Source organism: Corvus moneduloides, chromosome 17, assembly GCF_009650955.1.
Source record: "Corvus moneduloides isolate bCorMon1 chromosome 17, bCorMon1.pri, whole genome shotgun sequence".
Classification (NCBI taxonomy): Eukaryota; Metazoa; Chordata; class Aves; order Passeriformes; family Corvidae; genus Corvus; species Corvus moneduloides.
Genome location: NC_045492.1, coordinates 10,307,080 through 10,330,254, shown reverse-complemented (window position 1 = coordinate 10,330,254; position 23,175 = coordinate 10,307,080). Strand labels below are relative to the sequence as shown.

At 45.9% G+C, this 23,175-nt stretch overlaps 1 protein-coding gene across 1 annotated transcript in view; it reads left to right on the top strand.

Moving 5' to 3' along the window:
• Positions 1-14,133: 14,133 nt before the first annotated feature.
• Positions 14,134-23,175, top strand: part of OSBPL2 (oxysterol binding protein like 2) — a 34,849-nt gene continuing 25,807 nt past the window's right edge. The window contains exons 1-2 of the mRNA XM_032126893.1: positions 14,134-14,235; positions 14,992-15,088. The gene's annotated coding sequence lies outside the window, so the exon portion shown is untranslated. The remainder of the gene's footprint in view (positions 14,236-14,991; positions 15,089-23,175) is intronic.

The window sequence follows — 23,175 nt, the reverse complement described above, 5'->3', positions numbered from 1 at the left end:
TGGGATGCTGCTCCCCCTGCCTGCCCGTTTCCTTCCAAAGCCTGACCTGCGCTCTTCAGATCACTCAGATTCAGAAAGACCTTCATCTGTACAAGGATTTTCCCTGACTGCTGGCTTTTCTCAAAAAACCCCCATGTTTCAACCCCATCTCTGGCTGCTTGAGACAATGCCAAGCCTTCCCTTAGATGTCTGTAACAAAGGCAGATGGAAAATATATTTCCCATTGAGCCGTGGTGTGCCTAACGTATTCCCTTCTATTAACGATTGCTCTGGGTCCTGATCTCTGATACATCATCTTTTCATTCTTTTGATGTTCATTACAAGGCAGCAGAGACTAATAGAGAGTATGTCAGGCATCCAACTACAAAGGCATGGGGAAGAGGAGTGAAAAGGGACGCAGCGACAGCAGGAAGACAAAGCATCAGCTCACTGCAGGCAAAGCTGCGACGATGCTCAGGATGCTTTTGCCCGTGCTGTTATCAACTGTCTTCCTCTTCCAAGCCCAATTCCTATTTCTGAAGCTGGTTTGGCCTCTAGACAAGTCATTTGGATTCAGATTTGTGCAAAGATAGCACAAGGCAAAGGAAACAGAGCCCTCCTGGGTCTGGAGAGCTAAGACCTCCAGCAGATCTCTTTATTGGTCTGGCTGCAGCAAACAGCGTTTTAGCAAATAAATCCATCTCATCAGCCAGCCTGGGCTTTGCTGAGGCTTCTGGCCTGAAGAGAGGGAGTTTGCTGTGGCTGTAAGTAACAGAATTTTCCTTGTCCTGACTGTGGTGATGAGATGGCTCTTCTTGTGAAACCACTCAGCTAAGCTGTCTTGGGGGACTCCAAACACTACAGAGCTGCCACTGGATGTCACAGCTGCTGTGATCTGAGGAGAGTTCAGACCATTCTGAAATAAAAAGTGGGAAAAAGAAAAACTGGAAGTCCTTCCCTCTCCAATGAGTAGTCATGTCCTGCTGGTTCTGACCTCTGCCTAACCAGAGTGCAGCCGTGCTGGAGGGAGAAATTGAGGACAAGGAACATTAAACACTTTCTCTATAATTTAAGGAACTGAGTAACACAGGAGCTGTAGCAAAACAGTATGTGCAGGAGCTAGGTCTTCCTTCTGAAGGGTGTTTGCTGTCATCCCCCTGGCTGTTCTCTGCCTCAGCATGGCAGGATCACTGGTCAGATCCAGCACCTCTGGGACATGATGGTCAATCAGTAATTTTCCTGCATGGTGTAGTGCCAGAGAGTAGAGGAGCAAGAATTTGGGGGATGCAGAAGCCAGATCTCCTTTTAGGCTGCATGACAAACTGTACTTGCTTATCTCAAAACCAGTGGCCACAGAAACTCCTCTTAACCTTTTGCTTCCCACACATCTCCTGCCTGTGGAGGCTGAGAAACATCGCCCTACCAGGGCAGGGGAAGCAAGAAATCATTCCCACTTGTCTCTTTCCTTTCTTTCACAGGGCCTACAAGACACTGTGAAGCTTGAAAATGAATGTCAACCACACAAAAAACTCTGCTGCACAATTTTTGCAGGGAGTATTATCTGATGAAGGTTGGGTTGGTGCTTGGCAGGTGGAGGATTCCTCAGTAATTTGCTTGGAAAAAAGAGAAGAGTGGCAAAAATAGGAATGGGATGCAGACCTGAGCAGGGAGTGAGGATGCCAAGAGTTCCAGTGGTTATACAGCTTCCCTGGAGCCCAGGGGTATCTCTGGTCACTACAAAGAGGGAGTTTTCCTACTTTCCAACCAGATGTTGAAGGAGACAAAAAGCAACAATGCCCCACAAGCAGAGAGGTTCTCCCTAGAGCTGTGGCTGGAGAAGCAGAGCCAGCCAGAAGCAGGACAACTGGGACTAGAGGAGGGCACCAAACTGGAGCCAGGTACCATCAGCATCTTCCTGGTGGCTAAAAGTTTTGGCAGTAAGTGAGGAACCAGGAAATTCACCTTCCCTACAGGGACCCAGGTCCCACCACACTGACACCCCCTCCCACGGTGCAATTCCTCTTTTAATCTCCCCTTGTTTTGCTCTGCTTTAACTCTGTGAGTGAGGTGCTTTGTGGGAAAGGCTCTGCCTCTCATTTCAGGTGCTATTTCCCTTTCTCCTTGCTTTCTGTTGTCCATCAGCATTGTCTGACAGCATGACACAGTTCATTAAAAAAGGGAGGGATCAGGTGCAAGATGAATTTTCCAAATAATTTTGCAAACAACTGCGTGTAGAGGCACAGAACAGCTTTCTGAAACAGAGTTAATAATTCCAGTTGTTAATAATGCGCCACTAACAGCTGATGCTGTTCCCAGCACCCATGGCTGGGCTGTGCAGATCCCACTTGCTTGCAGGGAGGTTGGGAAGGAGAGAGAAGTGATTCTGAATAATATTTCATATGACACTTGGCATTTAAGAATATTATGGCATTGTTTTAAAGCACTTCACCATTTCTAAGCAATCCTGCCTGAGATTGCATGTATAAAAATGTGCTTATTTGTTTCCATACGTTGACTGCATACATGTGATTTCCCCAGCCTGTCACAGCCCTTCTTTGAGCATTGGGACACACCACAGACTTCCCCAAATTAATTGTGCAAAGTGCACAGTGTTTTGAAAAACAGTTCCTAAGTAGATACCCGGTATTGAGCAAGAAAGGTAAGGTGTTGGGAAAGCACATGAGCTGTTATTTACAGCAGCTGGGTTTCAAAAAGTTTTAGCAAGTTACAAGCCCACTTGGAAACAAGCATGAAATATTCCATAACAATCCTTTAATTCAATTATCATTATTAAGTTGGAGTTCTTTAATGACACTACTTTTAGCAGCTCAGACCACCTGGAGTGGACCTCCTGCTCGCTGCCCTGGCCAGCCAGGCTGCAGAAACACGGCATGAAGGGACGATCAGGGCTCATGGAGCTTCAGGGGTGTGCTTCAAAGAGCTTTTTTATTACTCCGCTTATCATCTTCAGAGCTCTGGTCGCTGTGTCAGGCTCACAGCAAGTGTGGAACAGTGGAAAAAACACTGCAAGGACAAGGAAGAGGGAAGATCGTATCTGTAATTGCTCGCCTGTAATTATCTGCCATTGTGCATTCTACTCCTGCTCCTCATTAGCATAGAACCGGGAGAGTATTTCATTGCAGCGCGGCTCTGTCCATGGCATTATCTTCAAGCAGAGCAGATCAAATCAGCCTTGTGGGCCTGAGGGAGTGACAAACTGCTCTGGGGCAGCTGATGGAGACCAGGGGGGGCAGCGGGGCACAGCTGCTGGAGATCAAGAGGCAGAATACAAATCGCAGGGAGCTGGGCACCAGCCTGAGGTTACACGAGCGCTGTCTTGAGCAGGCTGGTCTCGCTTCTTCCCACTGATCACTTGGTGGTGGCAGAGTCCCACATCCCAGACGAGATCCCAACGCATTTTGCAATGCGAGGACGATTTCCCAAAGCATCCACGGCTGGCTGTGGGGACAGGGAGCTGCAGGAGCCTGGATTTGGGATTGCACACTCTCGGCTGTGCCTCGTCATCGTGTCCTGTGCGTGGTCATTGCGCAGTGGCAGTGAAATTCAACCCTGGGGTTGCACAACGGCAGCAGCTGCGTGGAGAGGAGAGGAAGGAACAGATCGGTGCTCTTGGGAGCTGTGTGAGGAGAGACATGAGGCTGAAGAGTGCACTGAAGTCAAGTCATGACCTGCAGCAGAGAGGCTCTGTAGCAGTGAAATGTACCTGGCCACAGACTCACTTTGCTGATGCACATGATGGGGAACGACATGAATTTTGAGCCGCTCTGTGTGGAGCGGACAGAAGTGGAGGGAAAACTACCCACACTTTACCTGCAGCCTGGCCTCCAGCACAGTGAGAGCTGCTAAAGCTGTCCCTTCCTCAGTCCCTGCTGCTGTCACCCGGGCTGGAAGCTCGGCTCAGGCTCCGTTCAAGCAGGGGCAGCTCGCTGGCAGCCCCTGAGGTGCGAGCTGCCCCTGTGCCCAGGCTGTAGGTCAGCGAGCTGTCGAGCCTGCTGAGCTGATTCCCTGCTGTGGGCACCCACCCGGGTACCAGGGGACTTCAGAGAGGGCTCTGGCAGCACTGTTGTGCCATGAAGTGAGAGGCAGGGTTTCAAACCAACGCTCTCTGCTCCCAGCTGCCATCTTCCCTGCAGGAAAAGGAGTTTGTCTATGGCCTGGCCGGATCTGTGCTCACAAGCTGATCTGACCAGTGAGGATGATAAAATCAACACTCTTTACTTTGGCGTATTAGCCTGAACATCCAAGTCACCACACAGCTCTGCAGCCACATCATCTCCCACTCCCACAGCCTCTGTGCTGGTGCCCTGAAACGCTGCCACCAGCATTAGACATAACAGCAGACTTAATTAAAGGGTGGCAGCCTGCCAGCATCCAAGAGGCAGAGCTGAGCTGGCTACACTGCTTTCAAAGGGGTATTTAAAAAAAAACACCCAACCACAGTGGGAAATAGCAGGGCAAGCCTTGTCACACTGACATTGCTGTGGGTCAAGCATCTGTTTTGCCTCAGGCCCATCCCCTGGGAAGAAGTGTTCAGCGGGGGCTCTGTGGTCCCTGACACTGTGGCTGAGCCCACTCCCAGGATGCTCGCAGGGACCCTTCCCAGAGGGGTGCACAGGGTGGCGTTGAGTCACATCTCCATCCTGCCATGCTGGAGAGGGAGATGGAAAAGTGGGATGCCCCCCATTTCTGCAGGCTGGGGTGGAGCTCAGGAGTTTATTCTCTTCTGTGACAAAATGAGATGACACAATATATATCCATGGTTATTAGAGATCTAAACATCTCCCCAGAGACCCCAGCAGGAGTGAGGGACTGCGACCACCTGAGCTGTGTCCCAGCCCTGCTAGGGGGTTGTCATGGCATCTGCCCCTCCATCTGGTGGTCTCAGTGCAATCCTAGTGCCAGAGATCCCCATGGATGGATGCTGACAATCCCTCCTCGGAGGACAAAAGCACTTTTGCATCTGGAGCCAAGTGCCAGCAGTCGCACAAAAGCAAGACAAGGAAGAACCCACTGTGGGAGGAGAAAGGTAAAGTCCTCGGGCATCACTCTGCAGTAGGCACGTCCCTGTGGCACGTGTGCTTCTCAGCTCGAGGCAGATAACAGACAATACCTGATTATTGGAATGCATTTTGCACTGTGCAATGCCTGGGTAAAGAATAGCTACTCCAACAAAAAAAGAAAAGACCAGAGAAAAAGAAATCAGCCTTTAGCTTCTGAGTCGTCGCTTAGCTTCACCCTCAGGATTTGGTCTACTGTGTGTCCAGCATAATTATTAAGCAACTTCTGACAGAAGAATTTTATTTACCCAGCCTCAGAAAGGAAGAAAGGAATCCTTAATAGTGGATTAGATCAAAAAAACTGTAATTTATTTTTCAATAAGTGCTTTAGATGTAAGATCAATGGCTTGAGGCTGATTGATAGGGGCTGTTTGCAAAGACCTTATATCTAACTGTACCCAGGCAATCACACAGACTTTTTCTTTGACCAGTACTAGATACCATCCCTCTTGTGCAGATGGGGGGAAGGATCAGAAAATAGCAATACTTTGCATTGGAGAGTTGCTCAGCAACTGCCCCATATTATTTTTGAGTTACCCTTGAGCAGAGCCTCTTTTCTCTTTGATCTTTACATAATTTTTGTTGCTGTTACTTCTCAAAAAAGACAATGTTTTAAAAGAATTGCATCTCCATTTGCCACAATATTTCTCTTCTTCAAAAATATTTTTCCCTCAAGTACAACCAAAGCCTGATGACATCAGGGAAAGCAGTGCATTGCTTTGCAGAGGAGAGGAAATTAAGGTCCATCTACTCTGCTAGAGCCTTTCATAGGGCACTGGGAGACAAGATTTAGCATCTTTTTCTGTACATGGTCCACAGATGATATTCAGAGGTGAAATAACTGTGTTTAACTCCTGCCATCAAGCAGCCTCTCAGCTGGGTTTGGGCAGGCGAGGTGGTGTTAGAGCATCTATTTTGGCAGCCTTTGATTAAGAAATGGCAGTGGGGCGATTTGTCAAGGGAGGAGAGTGCCAGGGCCGGGATTTCTCACCAGGCTGTAATTCCAGATGGAACTTAGCATGGAGAAGATTATGGTCCTGATTTGGAAGGACTGTCACATCTCATCCACCACTTATTGAGCTGATAAATGCCTCTATGTGACACAAAAAGTGATGAAACCCTGAGCTGCTCAGCCTGAAGCAGAGGTGTCTCTGTGCTCTCTATGACACAGATCCCTCATGGGGCTCAGCAGAAAGGAGCTTCTGATTATGGGGGTACATCTGATCCTTTTCTCTCTCTCATTCATTTTCTGATATGGCCACACACAGTGGAAAACAAGAGCTTTGCACTGCTTTGCTCTCTTCTGGGTACCACGCACAGAAGAAGATCAAGTAAAACACCACGTCCCTGAAATATATGAAAAAACCCCCCTCAAGAAACATAGAGAAGAAAATAACCCAAGATTTTAAATGGCAGTTGCAAATATGAGTCAGGAGCATCTTCTGTGAAGTGGCTGCCAGCTACATGAACTAAAGATGGAATGATTCCAGCACAGCCCATGCTCAGGCAGAACACCCACCACTCCTGAGCCAGGTTACAGCCCAGCCAGAGGATGTCCTCAGAGGAACAACCAATTTCATCACTTCTCTGCCTCAGAGTAACCCTCTTAGGCAATCCCTCACCCGGGCAGGGCACGGGGATTTCTTCTTGCACTCCTTCCCCCAAAAGCAGCTTGTTTGCTTTGCTGCTGTTTGACCACCATCAGAAAAACAAAACGTTGAAACTTTGCACACAAGCTAACCCCCAAGGCAGCAGAAGGGAGCAAATTTCTACATCTAGTAAAAATCTCAGCTGCAAAGGTCTAAAAATAGACTTTTCTTGCCTCGGGAATTCTAGCCTTGCCTTGTGAGTCGTGGTGCTGCAGATTATTGCATTCATAATTTAAATGTTGGATGGGTATAAAATTACTGGTGTGGGAGTTATTCAATTTCTGGTAAGTACATTTACATTAAATAGCGGCTGCACATACAAAAGAGAGGAAAAAGTCCTTCCACTTCTGTTTGCCTGAAGCAGTGAGAGCATGTGCAGCCCCACAAGGCTGCTCTTGTGAACAGATAATGTTTTTTTCCTACTAAAAACCTGATAAAGTTCACTCTGGCTGAAAGGGCACTTGTGTCTCCTCTCTTGGCATAGGGCTGCTCCAGACTCATCCCTCTCCAGGCTAGAAGAACTCCCAGGGCTGATCTGAGCACTGCCAAGGATGGGTGATGCTTTTAAACTAAAAGAAGATTGATTCAGTGTAGATATTAGGGGGAAAAAAATTATAATGAGCATGGTAAAACACCAGAACAAGTTGTCCAGAGAGGTGATGGATGACCCATCCCTGGAAGTGTTCAAGGTCAGGTTGGACAGGGTTCTGAGCAACCTGGTCTAATTGAAGGTGTTCCTGTGCATTGCAGGGGGAATGGGCCAAAACTTCTAACCCAAACTAGGCTATGATTCTAAGACTAATCTGTGGAAATTCGAGGCTCATTGGTTCCTTCCTCACCCCACTCCTTCCTGCTTCAGTCTTCACTCCTTCTGCCTCCATGATCCCAGAGAAGGGCTGTTTTTCCTGGCCTGTGCAAAGCCGCTGCCAAACCCAAAGTGGCTGCATTTAGAGAGCCTTTGCTGGACCCTGCTTGAGCTGCACATGAGGGGCTGAGCAGCTCCAGCTCTGCTGCACCTGCAGCAAAGAGCCCTGGCCATCCCCCACCAGCACGTCAAGGCTCCTGGGGCACTTGATTGCCAGATAGCCTGAGGGTTTCAGTGATTTTTGTTTAGTGACGCTGTTTTAACTCAGAGAGTTCGAGCCTCCCAATGAATCACATCGAGGTCAATTAGAAGTCCCTGTCAGTCGTGCCTTCTTGGACATTATTCCCAGCAAGGTAAATGCCATGCTTGGAGCCAAAATTGAGCTCTGTCAGCCAGGGAGGAACCCTCACTCGGTGTAGATGAGGAGAGAGGACCTGCAAAATCCCCTTCAGAATGGCAGGGCTGGAAAAACACGAGTGTGCTCTGCATCCAGAGCGGCCGCGCACAGGTAAAGCGGCTTCTCCTCCTTCCAGGTTCCCATCCCTGGTGACAGGAATCCATGGAAATGTGAAAGGAGCCCTGGGCAGTGCTGCAGGCAGAATGGTCCCTCGCTGCTGGGAAGCCTTAGCAGGCAGCCAGCTGGCAGGGCTCCTTCCTGCTGCCGTGGGGCCGGATGGCCGGGAATGCGGGGCTTGGCACTTGGGAAACGCTGGCATGGCCAGCCCAGCCAGGCGGACAGTAGGCATGAGCCCTCCTGCCAAAGCTCAGTGCCTGGATTTTTACCCGTGGTCCAGAGCAGGACTGTGGTTTGGGTTCAGGACATCGTTTGTTTTGCATGGAAATGGAGACAAGTGGGGATTTTCGCCATCAGGGTGAGCTGCAATTTCCACCAACCCGCCTTCATCGTTAGAGATGTCTAATTTGACATTTAGCTCAGTTAGGATAAAAAAGTCCATTTTTTCAGACTGAGTCCACCTCACTCTTCCGATACCCAATATACAAACAGAAACCAAAATGATTCACGGTACTTTAATACAGAATAAAACAAACCCCTTCCTCCACAACAGGGTCCTTTCTTCCCCTCTGAAGGCCATTCTTCCACCTCATCACTTGTTTTCTCCCATTTTCTGAAAGAGCTTCCTTGGACAAAAATAATGCTGGACATGTAAGACAACATTGTGAATATCAATGAAGGTTTTTTTTTCTTTTCCTTCTGCTCCCAGTTCCTTCTCTGGGCTAAAAGTAAATAGAGTCAGCTGTAGCTGACACAGAAGCTGATGAGGGAGGCACATTAGTTTGTCTGCCTGTCAGGGATTTCTTGTGTAGCAGTCTTCAGATCCAGAGCCAAACTTCCCAACTCCATCTGGGACAGGATCTGGGACAGGATCTGATTTTTTTCTTTTTGTCCATGCTCAAATATCTTATTTACTTCATTACCTTCTTTTTTTTTTTTTTTTTGGTGGAATTTCATGATGAAAGCTTTTTTATACTCATTTTTTAAACCAGTCTGTAGATTAGTATAATTTATTTTGGGAAAGTTGACATGCTAGTTTTCAAACACGGAAAATATGGAAGCACCATACAATTAAGCTGGATCTTGTTTTGACGGATATGTGTGAATTTGTAGGTTACTAATTAGTTTGTTCTAGTGGTTGCCTAGGGACCAGTGGACAGGACTTCACTGCATTAAGTACAGGAGATTATTCTGGGAAGTAATATGTGCATATAAATATTTGCTGGATCAAAGGTGCTAATTTTACCAAGCTAGAGAAAATTACACACTAGAACAGTCTATAGTGTATCAGTAAACACAGCTGGCAGTCTTCACATGGTGGCGGTTTTTCCTTTTGTAGGTGTTGCTGGTTGTCACAGGTCACAGGGTTAAAATCCAGGGATTTTTAGCAAAATTGCAGGGCTGAACTGTCCTGGGCCCATTCCTGGGGTCAGTAGGTGCCTGAGCTCTCTGCTGCATTGAGAGGAGGTGGCACCCTGGCTGTCAGGGCGGTTGTCCTCATGCTGTGAACTCTGCCAGCCTTGGCAGCTCTGCCCTGTGCTGGGGGGCACAGTGCAGATGTGTCATCAGGAATACTTGGAAAATACATGTGCATGCCACAGAGAACACTTCTCTGCTGTCCCTTCATCCACAAAGCTAGCAAAATGGAGAGGGAACTGGTGCTGCCTTGGGGAAAAGCTGTGCTACTGAAACAACAGTATTGAATTCAGCGAATAATTAAATTAATCAACATCAGTAACAGCTAACCTGGGCAGTCGAAATCTGTCTGACCTGGCACAGGGAATATCTAAAAGGAAATATCCCTTCCACTGTGGGCTGTGAGGAGCTCCCTTCACTCTGCCTTGTGCACACCCACCCTGCTCAGCTGCTTCACTGAGTGAGATCCTGGGGACTGAGGGAAGTTACCAAGGAAGCACTCAGGTTAAATTTTACTCCCACATCAATTCTGATCTTGCATCAATAAGTATAATTAACTTCTATTGACTTGTGTTTCCAGAAAGAAGCTTCACACGAGCTGCTGAATTGATCTATTGCCACCACAGAGGGAAATGTGGTCCCAAGAGTACAGGGGTCACTTGCCTCGCTGCCATACGCGTAGCTCAACTCGGATGTGGGAATTAATTCTAAATAAGGTGCTCTTGTGGCCAAGTTTGGCAAATAAACATCTATTAGGATATAAAGCATCGCTGATTGATGACAGATCAGCTGCCGGCAGCAGTGCATAGGCTTTGGGAAAATACAGTTTCTTCAGATCTGCTCCTGGAACTCGGGCTGAAGCTCACGTGGACCAGCCCTCATTGGGAGGGGGTTCCTAAAAGTAAGGTTCCACAGTATCCCCGTAAGGAGCTTCCAAATCCTATAGAGGTGTGTGAAGGATTGTAGCTGTCAGTTAAAACTGATCTACCCTCATCTTCCCTGCTATGGATATGCAAAAAATTCATGGACTTCCATCCTTGGGAAGATGGGGTATGAAAGTGAGCCAGCTTGGCCCAAATATTTTTATCCTGAGCACATCTTCCTGCTCATCCCTACTCAGCTCCAGGAACAGGAGTTTCCAGCACTAGAAGTCATACCTGGAATTAGAATTCAGGATTCAGCAGAGGAGTACATCGCACATTCCAAAAACCTGTGGATATGGCAGCTGAGGACATGTTTTAATGGTGAACGTGGAGGTCATGGTTGGAGTTGATGATCTTAAAGGTCTTTTCCAACCTTAACAACCCCGTGATTCTGTGAGTGTGTCTAGACTTTGTGAGAAAACATGATTTTTAATAGCTTTCTGGCTTCCTGCAGAAATCCCCTTGAAGCCTCAGATTTTTAAGCTTTCACAACTTTGACCACAGAGATTCTCAAAACTTTATTTTATACTGAAGGGAAGTGGCTCAGCCCCTGAACTGCTCTCAGCAGAATGGGTGCAGCTCCCAGGGGAATTATCACTGAAGCGGAGGATACAGGCTGTTGTGTCTTTTCCTTTCCATGCCATTACAAAGAACATGCTTATTCAGCCTTTTAACAGGCTGGCTATTTCTACTTATTCAGCTTTTGCCATGTTCCTCATTACTTACGGATTCCTTTTTCCCTTGAATTGCTTTTCTTCAAGGTACTGGTTAAAATTCATGTGGTTCCAGCATTACCACGTTTTTCATTACAGCCTTATCAGTATTACCAATGTCTGCTTTTTAAATATTTTTTTATATTAAATAAATTTCTGTGACTGCAGCTCTTTCACACTATCTTCCCTTTTTCAGTGCCAGCAGCTCAAAACACTCTATTACCGCCAATAGAACTCAAAATTCCTGTATTTTAAGATGAGCTAGACTGCATGAGGAAAACTTTATTATTCAGATTATGGAGTTTTGGATGTTTCCCATTTTGCAGAGTGGTGTCTGGCTCACTCTTATGGGGATGCAGGAAGAGAGAGATCTTGAAAACTCTTCAATCAACTGCTTTGATAACTTGGGGCTTATTTGCCCAGAGATATTTTGGGATTCCCATTCTGCTTTTCATTCACACTGTCCCTTAATCCAAATTTTCTTTCAAGTGTGGAAAAGCCCCTCTACTCCTCTAAGGTGAAGCTGCTGGTGACCAGGAGCGTTGGGAGGGTTTCCAAGGACATTTGGCACAGGACTGTGAGGACACTGCTGTGTCTCTGAAAGGCTGTGGAGGCACGGGGTGCTGGGAATTCCGGCCTGGAGGAGGGACAGGCAGCACCGAGCTGAAGATGCTGGAGCCTTCACTAAACAAATGGGTTTGGTTTTGAAACTCCCTGGTAAGGAGTCACGGACTAAAAAGAGTTTCCCATGGCGGAGCTGAGCAACTTGCCCGAACATGCTGGGACTGAGTGACTGCTTTGGCTACTGCATGATTTGGAAGAGGAGGGAAGAGGCTTTGTCTCTGCCTACATACAATGGGTGATGGATTGACTGCTGACAATCAGTGTTTCTGCTGCAATGTGCCACATTTCCTTGCAATATCTCTACATCAACATCTCTAGATACTTTGGTTTTCCATTTTGCCCTTCCTTCTTCCTAACCCGTTTAGTTTTCCTAAATCTGCTGCAGTGACAAGGTTTGCTGGGATCACTTTTCTAAGTGGATCGTGTTTCTCCACAGGAGGGAAGCAGTTGGGTTTATTACAGGTGGAGCTGATGGTTACACCTGTGCCTGAGACAGTTGCCCAATACTTTCCACTGTAAACCCCCTGTTTAATTAGCTTAACATTGCAAAAACTTTTCTAACAAGGCAGAATTTCTGTGCCATCTCCTTTAAAAGGTAACTGCTCTCTCCCTTCATTGCCAGTGCAGGAGGGAGACAAATATGGAGTTAGATTCTTCTCCCTGTCCAGTTTTGGGGTTTTATGGTGTTAGATTGCTAGAGAATAGCCCCATAACATTTAACAAAGGAAGAAATTGTCAATTACCCTAATTTTTGCTGAGCATGGAAATCTAGGTGAAATGCTCACAAACTGCCCTGGAGAAGGATGCCCATGCCTTCAATTAAGACCTGAAAAAACTATAAAAATTCAGTATATCTTGGTCATCTAATCAGTGGATTTCTCTTGCCATGATCCTTTTGAAGAACTCTTTCAGACCAGCTGCTTAGTCATGACAAAGGCCTTCACCGTCAGAAAATAATAATTTAAATTCCCACTCACTTTCTGTTTGTGGGGCTTTGCTGAAAAGCTGCAGTAGAAATATTTCTGTGCTTCATGTTGAGCCTATAATGTTGAGCAATCCAAGAGGGTGGCTGAATTGGGACTTACTGGAAAAAAATAACTTTTCTGGGCAAATCAGGAAAATATCACAAAAATATTTGGAGTGATAGTCCCAAAGATTTGTACTCCCTAAAGATGAGTCCAACAACTTCAGGTAAATGCAGGGGTGAAACAACATGTGCGTATGGCAGGACCGGATTGAGAAGGACCAGCAGACATCCTTGGAGCCAGCTGTGCCCACCCCAAAACACTCCTCAATCGCAATGCATGTGAGAAATTCCCAGTGGAGATTTCATTAAATCCTTACACTTGTGCCAGAGCAAGGAGCATTATCACTGTTAATTCGTGTCTCGTACATTGTCAGCACGTGGCTGATGGCCAGGAGCTGTCAGCCCATTTCGGGGTGAGTAATACTCCAGAATCAGCAGTATGCTGGCAGAAGTATTTGGGGATGGCAGGAGGGAGCTGTGCAGCAAAGGAGTGTTTCAGATTTTGTGATGATTTTCCCCACTGCCCTTGCAGCCGTTCCCTTAAAGAACATTTGTTTCCACCTCTGATGAATGAGTTTGTGCTGCAGAATTAATCTGCTCATCCCTATATTTGCTTTGCACTGAGAGCTGAATCAATGGTAAGAGAAGATAATTTCGAGGGTAAGTATTTGTGTCTCATCTCCCTCCTTCACTTTCATACTCGTACATGGCTTTGTGGACCATTTCTCTGGGGTTTTGAGGTATCCATTGACCTGCTCAGAGCGACAGGGCACGAAGGATGTCAATAGGATGAAAGAATTCATAATCACAGGGATGCTGGGATGAAACTTACGTAACACCACAACCCTGTTTGATTTCATATTCACCCTCATTAAACCGCAACAGGCACAAGAAAATACGTGACGGAGGGTCCCCAACCAACAAAGCACCGAAAGATTGAAATATCCGAAACGCTACTGTCCTCCGCCTGTCATTGAGAGGGACGCATTCTCCTACTAGGTTACGGTGAGCTCCCCTTAGGTTCTGAAGCCAACTGATAGCACAAATACCCCCGAAAGCAGGCAGGAGGAGCAGCACGGTGGATCGTTCGTGCGGAGGGACCCCAACAATCGCTGGGAACGCTCCCGCTGAGGCGGCCCCGGGGGCTGCCGGCTCCCCTCATCTGCATAGCCACGCCTTCATCTGCATATCCCCCGCGCCATTGGCCAGAGGTCTCCCCAGCGGTGGCGCGGCCAGGGCGGTCTGGCTCGGCGCCTCATTAGCATTCGCCCCGCCTCCGAGCGCGGCAACGGGGCAGCTGATTCGTTGCAAATTCGTGATTTGGCACCGACGGGGCGAGGCCGCGCTCTGCGATTGGCGGAGCCGCCTGTCAATCCGCCGCGGCCAGGGCCGCACTTCCGCCTCGGTGTCCGCGGTGCCGGCGGGGCCGTCGCTGGAGCCGGTGCAGGTAACGCCGCGGGCCGGGCCCCGGGCCCCCGCGCTCCGCTCCCTGCTCCGCTCCCACGGGGCTCCCGCTCCCCTCGCCGGCCCCAGCGTCCCCACAGCCCCGCTCGGGCCCGGCTCGGAGATCCCGTCCCCGGCGGGCCGCGGACCGCGCTGTCAGTGCGGCGGGGGCGGACGGGGGAGCGGCTGCCCCAGCGGTGCGCTCCCGCCCCGGCGGCCGAGGGGGCCTTGAGCCGCCCGGGTGGCTCGGGGCGCTGCGGGCCGCAGGCCTGTGCTGCAGCCGTGGGGTGGTGAGGTGCTGAGCCCGTGTCCGGCGCAGTGAATCCTGCGTGGTGCGGTGATTCTCCGCGGTGCGGAGCCGTGCCCGGTGCTGTGATCCCATCCCGGGCTGAGCCCTGCCCGGTTCCACCCCATCCCTGGGGCTCTCTGGGCCTGGGGAGAGCCCCAGGGATGAGCCGGGTTTGAAGGACGTTACTGTGCAGAGGGTGCGGGTCAGTGCAGCTCCGTCAGCCACAGCGTTGGGCTTTTTCTGATTTTACCATATTTTTTCCGATTGCTTTTGCAGCTGGGTAGTTCAGCAAAGGAGTCTACGACACCCGGCTCCCCAGAGGAATGTGCTGGGCTCAGTTTCAGCACAGTACAGGAGCCTCAAGGGGCCTTTTAGGTCACAGCTGAAGCACAGCGAGCAGACGGGGTTTATTTGGAATTGGCTTTTTTGTTATTTTGTTTTTCAGTTACCTACTCGATGTTTCTCTTACAGAGCTCCTGAAAAGGAGACAAGCAAGATGGGAAAAATAGCAGGAAAAAAGGCGTTTCTTTAAATAACATGCCACCAGAACTTCTGCATGGTAATAAAGGTATAAGTTGCCATTTATTTAATTTGGTTATTGGTCGTGTTTGTGCTCTCTTTATGTTTGGGTTCAGGACTCCTTTTGGAAGCAGTTTGTTACTGTGCAGCACTTGCAGGCCAGAATGTCAAATGTAGGTTCAAAATCACCTCCTGGCTTTTACATGTGCCATAACCTTGTGTTCCTTCTCAGAAGTATTTGCCAAAGCACGTTGAGCGCAAGCACTTCTTCCATTTCCAGTGAATTTTCTCAGCTAAATTACATAGCCTTCACTTGGGATTCCAGGAAAAGTAAAAAGGGAACATGGATCCGCAGTGTTGATTTGCATCACTCTTCCATCGTGTTTCCTTCTCTAAGGCTTTGCATGCAAGGGAAAATAAATTTGATCGTTCCAACTTAACCTTCTGAAGTTCTATAAATCCATGTTCATTTTGCCATCTGGGGGCAGCCACATGTGTTATCATCTTAACAAACTTTACACCAGCGTGCTCAGGGACTTCTAAAGCCTCAGGGCAATTTCTGGAAGCAGTGACTTGGGTAACTTCCAAACATGAAGCGCTGTGCCGTGGGATGGGAGTAGGAGAACTGGCTAAACTAGCATGGAAGCAAGAAATTCCGAGCAGTGATTTTTCCCCCTAAGTAACCCCTTGGGTTTTCAGTTACAGTAAACACAGCTTTTTCTTAAAATAGTTGTCAAGGCATACAGATGTTTGACCACGTGACAGAAAGTTGAGGGCTGTCTGGGATAGGATCAGGAATGGTTCTGATCAGGAATGGTTTCCTGAACCAACAGCAGCTCATGATGAACTTGTATTTTCAGGAAGTCCTCAAAAGGAAGCATTGAGATGTCTGCTGTCCAGGAAAAAATATGGCATTTTTCCTCCAGAACTGGCTCTTCAGCCATGCCAAAATAATCTTAGAAACAGAAGGCAAAAGTTTGAGGTAGAAAGTGGTGATTAGACAACAAACCTGTGCCTACAGGTAGTTGAAGACTAGATGGGATAAAGGTTTCAGTTGATGTGATACTGAAAAGCAGTGTGGTTATTAGTTATTTGTTTGCTGACATCTTTTGGTAACTGATCACAGAAGATAGTTTTCACTCTTGGATGGTTTTAAGTCAGTTTTAATACTGTTACTGCTTTCCATGATACGTACCTGCTGGCAGGTCTTATGATTGAAACTGGTATTTCTTTCAGTCTTTCTTCTTGTGAATTCTACTGTGTGAACTTCACACATGCTGACCTAGAACAAAGGTGGAAAGCTTTGCTTTCTGTTATCTTAGTGTTGGCTGGAAAACGTCCCAATCAGGCTTTTTTTGCTTTGATAAGGCTATATTTTAAAATCACTGTTTGTAGTGCCAGTCAGATGATTTTTTTCTTTGCTGTTGTTTGAAAGCAAGATTAGCCTGCAAGTACACTGAATTTTTAAGCAGATAATTTACTGGCTTTGGTATTTGAAGTAGCTTGTCCTTGAACAAATGCAATGTTACATCATGCTGTTGATTTCTAGGCCTTCTGTTTACAAGGTGCCATTTTTCTAGTCCTTCCCTCAGCATCAGTTTTGTCACCTGCGTCATGGAGGTTATAAGAAGTATCTGTATTTGACACTGCTATGATCTTCTAAAATGCTTGGTGTTTATCTCTTGAGAAGTAACTAAAATGTTTGGTTCTTAAAATTTTTGGAAGAAATGCACAAAATGAGGCATGCAAAGAAGATGTGTGAAATATGGAGTGCTAAAGAACTTGAATGTTGTTGCTGAGCTTGAAAATATGTAGCTGATCACAGGGGCATCTTCTCCAAGCTGAATAAATTGGAAAGTGAGAGCAAGGAACAAGTTGGTCACCCTGTATCTGCCACTTTGGAGATACGGGACTTTGATGTTTTTCCTATTGCAAAAAAACAGAGGTTATGCTTTATAGCTGTTCTTTATTGGGTTTTATTATTTTATGGAATAGACCACCACAGAACTTGGAATTCAAGAATTCATATCTCAATCCTTGCATCTTAATAATTACTGTGCAGCTGTGCAGACAACTGTATGATGATGTAATTATTTACTTTGTATCCTTAAAGGCTTGTAGTGGCAAGTTGCAGGAGAGCAACAAGCAATTAGAATGTGTCAAATGTGGTTTACCATAACTTTCAGTTATACTCTTTAAAAATGTATTGTTGATTCAGTGCACAAAGATAATGTCTTAATTTTCAGGATCAATAAGTGGCAAGAATAGACTGAGCTTACTTAAACTTGATTTTTTTTTCTTTCCTTAAAAACAGTTACAATTGGAAATTCATTTGCTGGTCTAGACAGATCATTTAGATTAATTCAGTATATTTTATTATGCACATAATTTAATGAGACAGGTTTGTAGTAAATTGCAGCAGCTCTCCATTCAGAAAATGCAGAGGCTGCAGTGTTGTCTTCCTGGGCTTGTTTATCCATCTGGTGGGAGGGAGGGTGCACAAAAGGTGAATTGTCCCTGCAGCTGCAGAAACAGAGCTGGACTTTTTAGTCCTGGCCCTCTTGGTTTTATAGTCCCCAACTTGAGCTGTCTTTTGCTGTGTTGGACACGTAATGTCTGTGCTTGGTGTTAGACCAAATGGAAACCTTGTCTGTGGTGTTCCTGTTCCACTCCAGTTCTTTTGCTGTGCTGGTCAGTTTTGGGTCAGATAAAGGCTCTTGGGATGCTGTGAACCTTTGGGGTGTTGCAAAATTTGCATGCTTAGGGTATTTGTCAAAAAAAGTGTTCTCATGACTGGATAAATAACTTCATTATATTTTTACTTGCGTTATTTTTGCACTTCTGAGTAAAATTTTTTCAGGGCTCCCGAAAGAATCTGTTGGTAGATCTCACTGTGTTTTGATTCTAGTGATAGTTGGAGGCAGTGGAGGTTGGAGGTGGTAGTGTGTGAATTCTGAGGTGTCTCTGGTTCACGTCGTTCCCTTCAGCTCACTAACTCACTAACCAGCTCCCTCTGCTCCCTACAACGTGTCAGGGCGATCAAGTGATGATGAGAATCCCTTTAATAGCTCTCTATTATGAAACTTGTGTGTGTTAAGGCTGCAGAGAAATTCTCTCACCAGCCTGTTCATAAGGGGCTCTTCAACAGCGTGTGCTGACTGAAAGGAGAACTTTTTCAGGAGAGCAGAACTGCCCCGTGCATGGGTTTTTTCTAGGTTTTGCACTAGAACAATGAAACTGTTCAGTGGTTGTTTAATAGTGGAACAAAATTGCCACCCATCTTCAGGGGTGTAAATAACTTTGTTTACATGCTCGTGTTTTGTTTTAAACAAAGTACTGTGCACATTTTGTTACCCAAGTGGGTTAATGGTACTGAGCAGATAGCTGGGTGGATTCTTTATTAAAACTGGACTCCAAATGGAGATATTTGTCCTGTCTTGAGGAGTCAAAGTTAATTCTGTTTTATTTTTTTAATGTCTTGACAGCAGCAAACATAGTAGCAACCTTATACTGGAATCCGTTAGGTATTTCCTATAAATGCAGCTTTAAAGGAAATTCAATCATAGCATAAACTCTGACTTCCTAAAGCTTTTGCAAATTTGTCGTATTGTCTTAAAACCCCTTCACAAATAGTTTGTTAGCTGTGTGCATGAGCTCGTGCTGTGGAATCTGAGTGTGTGAGAAGTTGGTGGTAGGTATAAAAATATGGTTTCTTATAGTGTAGGGCTCTGCGCTGGGTTAGTCACTGTCGTCCTCCTGCTTTATTTGCAATATAATTGCTGTCACAATTCTCTAAGTCTCTGTGAAAATTCTTTGCAAAATACCTTGTACAGAATAATTGTAAACCTGCACCTGTCTGGGGGGAATGAGTCCACAGAGACAAAGCTGCTTTTGAGGAGGAGGATCTATAAACTTAAACATGTAACTGTTTTTGGTGTTCTAGGGGTTTTCTCCAGTGATGTTTTATGCTGCAACTGTCTTCATGTTCATAAGCTTCAGTGATCAATTTGCAGGGGTGTTTGCATTATAATGAGAAATACCCAAGCAGCCTTAATTTTGCCTTCAAAGAGAAGGTTCATAAATGATTAATTGTATATCTACTGACACTTGTGTCCGAAGCCAGTGTGCTTGGAGTTATTGATTACTTCCCACCTTATCTCTTACAAGTAAGATAAAACAGATCCCCAGGAAACAGCTAAGAAGTAACTTGCTTTACAATACAGTATTGAATGATTTATTTTTTTTACCAGTGTGGCTAGAAATGAGCTGATTTATCACTCCTGATCAAACCTAGCATTATGCATCATGCGTGGAAAGGTGTGTGCCATTTTTTACAATTATGTGCCATGAAATAGTTTCCAAGGGAAGAGTACAGAGTCTGAAAAATGCTGTACCAGATGCTCTAGGTGGAAAAATGTCTCAGATATTGAGGTAGTGTTAAGAAGGGAGAACATTTACACAATTCTGCATGAATTCCAATGAAGTGTTTTGCATCAGAAAATACTGATCTGCTGGAATCAAGTTTACTTGGTCTGTTTGTCTTGTTAGACTTGAAGGAAGTTCTACAAGCCAGTATCCTTGGCTGTAGGAACAGAATTTTTGGCTGAAATGAAAGTGAGGAATAGCCATGGGTTCCATAGGTAATTGAGCACTATTCTGGGAGGATATTTTCTGTCCAGTTTCATCTTTACAATTTTTTTGTTAAATAAGTAGTACTTCTGGTAGCATCACTGGAGCTTTGTGCTGGGGGCAATGATTAGTGTGTAGGACAATTATTGTCATTTGTTCTGATGCAGAAACAAGTTTTGTGACCTTTACTCCTTTGAAACCCAGACTTGTAGTGTTTCAGTTGTCTCTTAATTCCTGTGAAGCATCGCCAAAAATTGGTATTTCTAAGAGAACAGAACATGGTTCTGCCTGCCATAAATTGTTCAGCTCATTTGTTCAAAGCTAACTTTTCAGATGTTCAGTTTGTTGTCATGATTGTTTCAAGTGCTGGCACTGAACTGTCCCCAGGCCATTTAATAACTCGCAACTACATAAAAGCCTGTGGTAAGGACAGCTGCAATCTCCAAAGAAATGGAAAATTGACATTGGGCTTGGTGTTCAACTGATCCTCTTCACTCAGCCTCTTTGCACTTTATTTAACAGATTTGAGAAGGAAGTCGCCCTTCTCTTGCTGTGTTTGCAGAGAGCTTTATCTTGCCAAGACATCTGGAGATGGTATTACATTCAAACTGTGGAGTAAGAAACAAATCTCACTTGGTAAAGAAAATCCTCTTCTGGATTCTGCTGTTCTCTGGCTGACAAGATTTTAAGTGCAAAACAGTTAATCTAAATTGCCAATTAAATTGCTTCTTGGCTAATTTTTGTAGATGTTTTAGATCCAATGTTGCTGGTAACCTAATTTCATAAGTCAATTAAGATTCATCCTTGCTGAAGCTTTCCTTCAGAGATGAAACACTGCAGTTTGATGTTTTCAGGAGATGTGTATGAATCAAACACACATGAATATTTATCTTCTAGTTCAAGTTATTTATTTCTATCCCTTGAAGTACTACAGCTATGTTTTATTTCAGCTGGCAACTCAAGAGATGATGGGGTTGGCTCTTATTCCACCAGTCATGTTGTAGACTGTTGGGATTTTTGTTCTCCTTTTTATTTCCCATTTAATATTTTTGGTGTTAGTGTGAAGGGTGTGGATGTTTGATCTTCTGCTGGCTCTTTGGGCATCTCTTTCTGGACAGAAGGTGCATCCTGAGCCTAGGATATCACAGAATGGTTTGGGTTGGAAGGGGCCTTAAAGCTCATTCCACCCCCTGCCATGGGCAGGGACACCTTCCACTATCCCAGGTTGCTCCCAGCCCCATCCAACCTGGCCTTGGACACTTCCAGGGATGGGGCAGCCACAGCTTCTCTGGGCACCCTGTGCCAGGGCCTCCCCACCCTCACAGGGAAGAATTCTTGTCTAGTATATAATATAAACCTGCTCTCTGTCAGTTCAAAAGTTCACATCCCTCCTTGTCCTTGTCATATCAAAGCAATGAAAATGGTTTTCATGAGGAAGGTCCCAAGTGACTCTTTTTTTCCCCTTTTTCTTAATTGCTTGCAATTTTTCTCTTTTCACGTTAAAAAACTTAATTTGCTGTGGAAGTGCACATCCAACAAAACCTTGTTAGGCATGTGAAAAAGCTGATGAATGTGCTAGTTCATGAATTCTTTGGTGGCACTCTAATTCCAGTGTATTGAACTCCTAACACCCTACCTGCTCATGCTGGTGAATGTCTGTGGTTATTTTCGTGACTGCTTATTGATTCTGTACTTGGTTTTACTTAAATGCTCCTGGATTTCACAAGTAGATTCAATATCTGTGTAATGAATAGGACCAAGTGTCTTATATGTTGTGTAGAGCTAGAACATGTGCTTTCAAAGCAAAAAAAAAAAAAAAAAAAAGGATTTTTAATTTCGGAGGGTGATGTCAGCAAAGCTTTCCAGAATTGCTGCATGATGAGAAATTTCAGCTTGAGGTCTGGAGGAAAAAGGCACTGCAGCTGTCCCCAGCCAGCTTCAAACCTGAGCTTGCTGAGCCACATTCCAGCCCAGTGAGCCACTCATGCTGGTCTTTCTATAGAAATGTAAATGTTTCTTTAAGGAGGAGTAACTTTCGGTTATCCAGCTGTGTCTTTGTTGAGGATTAACCTGGAAGAACGAGTTAGTATGGAGTAACTAGTCGAATTAATTTAGTCAGGGTAGTTGCAGGTTTAAACTCTTACAGGGCTACAAGTTTTTGGGGTTCTTTAATTGGTGTATAAGTTCCTTGGATCCAGGATCATGGTGACAGAGGAACAAGCTGGTTGTTTTTATTATTTTTCTCCTGAAAAATGAAATTTGAGAAGGAACAAGCCTACGAGGTGACAAATTGAGGGATTATTAATTTACCAAGATAAAGGCTGTGGATTCCCACACGCTGGATTTGGAGAGAAGCCATGAAGGTGGAATGTGCATTTTCTCTCAGAGAGATGCTCACATGCACGTCACAGAATGCGTGGAGCAAATTAGGCAGTTTATAAAGTGATTTGCAGAGTCTTGCGCTTTTGTTGTCCTGGTTTTAAAAATAAGTTCAAGTGGGAGGAAATGGTTTTAAATAGGAACTGTGCAAAGTCTGGAGCAGATGTAGTTCTGGAAGAGAGTTTGTGTACCTTCTACTGCTGGGGACTGTGACCTTGTCGGGGGCACTTGACCTGCACAGAGCTTTGGAAAGCAGAGCATGTTACTGGCAGCCAGATCACCTGGTCCGTATCACTGCCGAGGGACAGGTTCAGCTCTGTGCTGACAGACAGACCACTTTGTGTGACATTATTCACAACCAGCTGATTGACAGATCCGCTACCACTTCCTTGGTCATGGGAGCTTGGCTGGGGCTGTGGGTGGTGCGAATTGTTTTATTACACTCTCTGCATCAGGGCTGTGGGGGTCACTGGGAGAAAGGGAGTTTGCTCCCGTGCTCCTCTTGGGACCTGTCCCATGTTTAGGAACAGCCCTTTCTGTTTGTTCCCTCTCCTGTGACAGACATAGTTCTGGAAGGCAGGATGTCAATCTGAGTAATTCCCTTCCCTCTGTAGAACCTATTTCAAGGTGTGCTGTGGGTGTGTTTCTGCAGTTTTTACTTCAGCTGCATGCTTTGTTTTGTCCTTTGCCTTTGCAAAGTCCTCACATCCTTTAAGAAAGGGGCTGTCCGTGGTCATCAGTCAGGAATGTGTGACCATTTCTGGTAAACGATGAGAATTTAAAGCCGTTTTAATGATTATCACAGAATTATAGGATGGTTTGAGTTGGAAGGGGCCTTAAAGCTCATCTCATTCCACCCCCCTGCCGTGGGCAGGGACACTTTCCACTATCCCAGGTTGCTCCCAGCCCCATCCAACCTGGCCTTGGACACTTCCAGGGATGGGGCAGCCACAGCTTCTCTGGGCAACCTGTGCCAGGCCCTCCCCACCCTCACAGGGAGTATTTTTTTCCAATATTTAATCTAAACTTGCTCTCTGTCAGTGTGAAGCCATTCCTCCTTGTCTTGTCACTACATGCTCTTGTAGAAAGTCCCTCTCCACCTTTCCTGTAAGCTCCCTTTAGATAACC